The 6,198-nt window shown below is 40.3% G+C and overlaps 1 non-coding gene across 1 annotated transcript; it reads left to right on the top strand.

Moving 5' to 3' along the window:
• Positions 1-5,146: 5,146 nt before the first annotated feature.
• LOC123575018 (small nucleolar RNA SNORD11) lies at positions 5,147-5,226 on the top strand. The gene has a single exon (XR_006700188.1). It is a non-coding gene; the product is annotated as a small nucleolar RNA SNORD11 (small nucleolar RNA).
• The last annotated feature ends 972 nt before the right edge of the window (positions 5,227-6,198 follow it).

Genomic DNA, 6,198 nt, shown 5'->3' with positions numbered 1-6,198 from the left:
TGGTCTTTGTTGGTTTAAAGTCTGTTTTGTCTGAAATTAGAATAGCAACCCTTGTTTTTTTCCTGTTTTTCATTTGCTTGGTAGATTATTTACTATCTCTTTACTTTGAGCCTATTCCCTATTCATGTCAATGCATGGGAAAAGGTTCTCTTGAAGACAGCACACCATTGGGTCTCGCTTATTTATCCAACTTGCCACTCTGTGTCTTTTAATTCGGTATTTAGCTAATTTACTTACAAGGTTAATATTCATATGTGTGGATTTGATCCTGTCATCTTGTTAGCTGGTTATTATGCAGACTTGTTTGTGTGGTTCCTACATAGTGTCAATGGTCTGTGTACTTAGGTGTGTTTTGGTAATGACTAATATCAGTCTTTCCTATCCATATTTAGCACTCCGTTCAAGATCTCTTGTAAGTCAGGTCTGGTGGTAACAAATTCCCTTAGCATTTGCTTGCCTGAGGAGGATCTTATTTCTCCTTCACTTAAGAAGCTTAATTTAGCTGAATATGAAATTCTTAGTTGGAATTTTTTTTTTTTTAACAATGCTGAATATAGGCCCAATCTCTTCTGGCTTATAGGGTTTCTGCTGAAAGATCTTCTGTAGCCTCATGGGGTTCCCTTTGTAGGTGACCTGCTCCTCATGTGTAGCTGTATTTAACATTCTTTCATTTCAACCTTGGAGAATCTGATAACTACATGTCTTGGGGATGATCTTACACAGTATCTCACAGAGGTTCTCTGTATTTCATGAATTTCAGTGTTGGCCTCTCTAGTGAGGTTGGGGAAATTTTCACAAATAATATCCTCAAATATGTTTTCCAACTTTGTTTCATCTTTTTTCAGTGATATTACTGAGTTGTAGATTTGGTCTCTTTATATAATCTCATATTTTTCAGAAGTTTTGTTCATCATTTTAAATTTCTTTTTTCTTTATTTTTGTCTGACTTAGATCAGAGATCCAGTCTTTGAGCTCTAAGAATCTTCCCTCAATTTCATCTATCCTGCTATTAATACTTCCAGTTGTATTATAAAATTCTCTATCAGATCAGTTTGGTTATTTCTTATAATGGTCATTTCATCTCTCAGATTGTGCATCATTTTATTGTAATTTTTAGATTCATTGGATTGGGTTTTGACTTTCTTCTGAATCTCAAGGATCTTTGTTCCTATCCATATTCTGAATTCTATGTCTGTCTTTCAGCCATTTCGGCCTGGTTAAAAACCCTTGCTGGGGAACTAATATAGTCATTGGGAGGAAAGAAGACATTCTGACATTCTGGCTGTTTGAGTTGCCAGAGTTCTTGAGCTGGTCCTTTCTCATTTGTGTGGGTAATGTTCCTTTAACTGTGGTGAAATTTGAGTATGGTCAGTTGACTTCTTTTCTATAGGTTTTCAGAAGCGCAAGGCTTTGTGCAGGGTCTTTGTAGCTGAATTCTTGTCCTTTGTTTCAAAGGGGACTATACTAACAAAGTATTCTGAAGAGTAGATGGCACTTAAGTGTAATTACCAGTAGGTAGGTTTTTGCTTAGCCGTATGGCTCTTCTGTATTTCCTCAGGGCTGCAGCCATGCTCTGTCTCAATGTTCTGAAAGTGGGGACTCCTTTCTCACTCAAGTGCTGGCTGCAGATCTTGGCTTGGCACTTTTGTGCTGCACACCACTATCCAGGGGTATGCTTAGGCTTTAGGTTTTCTCTCCAACTTGGAGGCAGCAGGGGAAGAGTGTTTGGTAGTGGCTGTGGCAGATGGTCTTTCACTTGTCTCCTGGGGTTCCAGCCCAGAGAAATTAACAGTTGCTACCAATCAGTGCCATCAACCCACAGGCAGGGCAGCTGTGCTGTGGACCCAAGATGGTGGGGAGGGAGGACTTGCCTACTCATAAGCAGGGGGACTCATGGGGGAGACAGACTAGCCTCTTCTTCTTAGGGCAGCTGCAGCTTGCTAGAGGTATGGATAAAGCACTCAGGGTCTTTGTTCCTTCCCCAGTCTGAGGGCAGCAAGGGCAATACCAGTACAGAGGGACTTTCAGTTGCCTATGGGAGCTCCACCTCAGACAAACATAGAGCCACTGCTACCGACAATATTCAGCCAGAAGGTGGGGTAGCTATGTTGCTGGTGAGAGCTGGGGACCCCACTTGGTGAAGAGCAGGTAGTCGAGGGCTTATGGGAGAAGAGACTGGGCTCCTTTCCTTATGGTGACTATGGTATACTGGAAGCACAAGTAAAGCCCTCAGTCTCTTTGTTCCTTCCCTAGTCCAAGGGCAACAGAGGCAGATCTGCTGCCATAGCAATGGCAGAGGAGCTGTTGGTTGCCTCTGAGAGTACCACTCCAGAGAAAGACAGAGCCACTACCAGTGGAAATCCTCATCTGAGGGTGGGGCAGCTGTTCTGTGGTTCTGAGCCAGGGGTCCTGTCTGGTGTAGAGTGGGGGATAGGGGCTCACTGGGAAGAGCTCCTGGGCTCCTCTCCATATGGTGGTTGTGGTGTGCTGGAGGTGCCACCATAGCAATCAGGGCCTTTATTCCTCCCCTAGCCCAAGGGCAGCAAGGATGGTGCCACTGCAGCTGCAATGGCCGAGGGGCTGTGGGTTGTCTCTGGGATAAAGGTAGAGCAGCCACCACCAACTGAAGTGTTCAGGAGGAGGCAGGGTAGCCGTGCTGGAAACCCAAGTCAAGAGGTACTGTCCAGGGAGGAGTAGCAGGGTTGGAGATCCATGTGGAAAATAGTCTGGCTGCTTTTCCATAAGGTAACTATAATGTCCTAGAGGTTCACATTAGTTCCTAATCACTGAACTCTCTTCCAAGCCTAAGGGCAACAGGAGTGAGGGCTGCAGTAAAAATAGTGGCCTGCCTGCTCATTCTGAAAGCGTCACCCCAGGGAAGTGCAGAGCTGCTACCCTGCAAGAGCCCAGGGGGAGGGTGGCTGGAATCTCAGCCTGGGAGGCCCCACCCAGGTATTCTTTCAACATAAAAATCATCTTTCAACTCTCAACTTCCATATGCATATTCAAGGATTCACAGAGAAAGCAGAGTACTGCTAGTAGTCAGGATCCCAAATCCATAGTGGAAAATAATTATACAACTTCAGAAAAGGGAATTTGCTATGCCAGACTTATCAGAGAAGTATTCAGGACATAGGTAGGGTTTGAAATAGGCCCTGAAGTAAGAAATATGATGGAAAAACAAATTTCATTTGCTGATCATAAATGTACTGTGAAAAAGATGATACAAACAAATGGAAAAACACTCCATATGGATTGTAAGAATCAATATCATTAAAATGGCCATGCTGCCCAAAGCAATCTAAAAATTCAATGCTATTCCTACCAAACTACCAAAGTCATTTTTTTCACAGAATTGTAAAAAACTATTCTAAAAAATTCACATGGAACCAAAGAGCCTGAATAGCCACAGCAATTCTAAGCAAAAAGAACAAAGGCAGAGGCATTATACTACCTGACTTCAAACTATACTCATAGGTTACATAACAGAAACAAAAATGAACATGCAAAAACAGAAATATAAACCAATAAAACAGGACAGAGAACCCAGAAATGAACACACCTACAGCCATCTAATCTTTGACAAAGTCAGCACAAATAAGCAATGGGGAAAGGACTTCCTGTTTAATAAATGGTGCTGGGATAGCTGGCTAGCCATACACAGAGGATTAAAACAACCCCTTCCTTTCACCAAATATAAAAACCAACTCGAAACAACTTAAATATTTAAATGTAAGACCTCAAAGTACAAGAATCCAAGAAGAAAACCTAGGAAACACCATTCCGGACAGCAGCCTTGGGAAAGAATTTATGATTAACTAACTTTTCAAAAGGAATTGCAGCAAAAACAAAAATGGACAAGTGGGACTTAATTAAAGAGCTTCTGCACAGCAAAAGAAATTATCAACAGAGTAAACAGACAAACTACAGAATGGGAGAAAATATTTGTCAACAGTGCATATAACAGAGGTCTAATACCCAGAATCTATTAGGAACTTAAACAAAATAACAAGCAAAAAACAACCCCATTAAAAAAAAATGGGCAGAAGACATGAACAGAAATTTCTCAAAAGGAGACATACCAGTGGCCAACAAACATATGAAAAATATGCTCATCATCACTAATCATCAGAGAAATGCAAACAAATACCACAAGATACCATCTCACAGTAGTCAGAATGACCATTTTTTTTTATTATTATTATACTTTAAGTTCTAGGGTACATGTGCATAACGTGCAGGTTTGTTACATATGTATACTTGTGCCATGTTGGTGTGCTGCACCCATCAACTCGTCACTTACATCAGGTATAACTCCCAATGCAGAATGACCATTTTTAAAAAGTCAAAAACCAACAGATGTTGGTGAGGCTGTAGAGAAAAGGGAACACATACATTCTTGGTGAGAATGTTAATTAGTTCAACTACTGTGGAAAGCAATGTGAAGATTTCTCCAACCACTTAGAACAGAACTACCATCGGACCCAGCAATCCCATTACTAATGATTTCTAGGAATAGAAATCATTCTACCGTAAAGATACATGCATGCAATTGTTCATTGCAGCACTATTCACAATAGCAAAGTCATGGAATCTAACTAGGTGCCCTTCAACAGTGAACTGGATAAAGAAAATATAGTACATATACACCATGGAATACTATGCAGGGCTAGAAAAAGAATGAATTTTTGTCCTTTGGAGCAACATGGATGCAGCTGGAGGCCATTATCCTAAGCAAATTAATGCAGGAACAGAAACTCAAATACCACAGGTTCTCACTTACAATGAGAGCTAGCCATAAGTATTCATGGACATAAATATAGCAACACTAAATATAGGGACTCATAGAAGGGGGAGGGAGGGAAGGGTTAAAAAACTCACTGTTGGGTACTATGCTCAGTACCGGGGTGACAGGATCATTCACACCCCTAACCTCAGTATCATGCAATATACCCATATACCGAACCTGCATATGTACCCCCTGAATCCAAAAGAAAAAAATAAAAATAAATAACCAATGAATGTATTATGAAGAAGAGAAATTCACTTTCTTTGGCTAGAAATTAGTAATAGAACTAATAATAAATATCTGAACTTGTACACTTTATCTCACACGCAATAAGATTGGCTCTTAAGAATAGGGTCCTGATTCAACTATGATTTTTATTTGCCTGATTTCCTTTTGGATAATGAAGGCATCTTTAGTCATCATCTCTTCTGAGACATTTGTGTAAAAAAAATTTTAACAAAAGAACAATGGAAACCTGAAGGCCCGGCATGGTAGCTCATTCCTGAAATCCCAGTGCTTTGGAAGGCTGAGACAGGAGGATCACTTGAGGTCAGGAGTTCAAGACCAGTCTGGGCAATACAACAAGACCTCGTCTCTGCAAAACTAAAAAATAAAAACTATCCAAGTGTGGTAGCACACATCTTTAGTCCCAGCTACTTGGAAAGTTGAAGCAGGAGGCTTGCTTGAGCCCAGGGCTTTGAGGGGTGACCTGAGACAGGATTAATGGCATCAAACTGAATATAACCTGTTTGGAAAACAGAACGTTTTAGCATTTCCTCTCACTTTATACTTTACCACAATTAGAGGATGCAAGTTGGGAAATCTGCATTATAGTTTCCCTGGAGAAGCAAAAGCATATAAAGAATGAAACAATTTACATAGCGAGATGATTAGAAGAGTAAGAAAACCATGCAGAAGCCCTGAAGTATCAGAGCTACATCTTCGCAAAATGGCATTAGACTCCAAGAAAATCTTCAGGCTTAATTTCACCCAATATCAGGTAAAACCAAAATTATTTTAAACAGTGGTTAAGATTAACAATTAATATTTGGGTGTCTTTATTTTGTTCTAGTCTTTCCCCCGGAACAGTATCACTATTCATTATAAATTGGTTCATGGATATAACTTGTCATTTTAACACGTAGTTTTTTGTTGTGTTTATAAAATTTGAAAGTATGAGGAAGTGTGGGTTCTAACACCAGTCTCAGTTAACTGTGGTGATAACCATATCCATTCAGCTGCACCATGAAGTGTTGTAAAGCTATCACTATGCACCTGTTGATAATTTATCCGAATTACAGATGCAGCTTGTGGGAAGAGGAAAAAGTATCTATATTTATTTGCTCGGCAAACCCAAAACTCAGAAGAAATACCAATAGTCCTTACAGAAATGCTATGGCTGTATGTCT

Source organism: Macaca fascicularis, chromosome 7 (assembly GCF_037993035.2).
Source record: "Macaca fascicularis isolate 582-1 chromosome 7, T2T-MFA8v1.1".
Lineage (NCBI taxonomy): Eukaryota > Metazoa > Chordata > Mammalia > Primates > Cercopithecidae > Macaca > Macaca fascicularis.
Note: the sequence above shows the minus strand (reverse complement) of the source record. Positions and strands in the feature narration are given on the sequence as shown.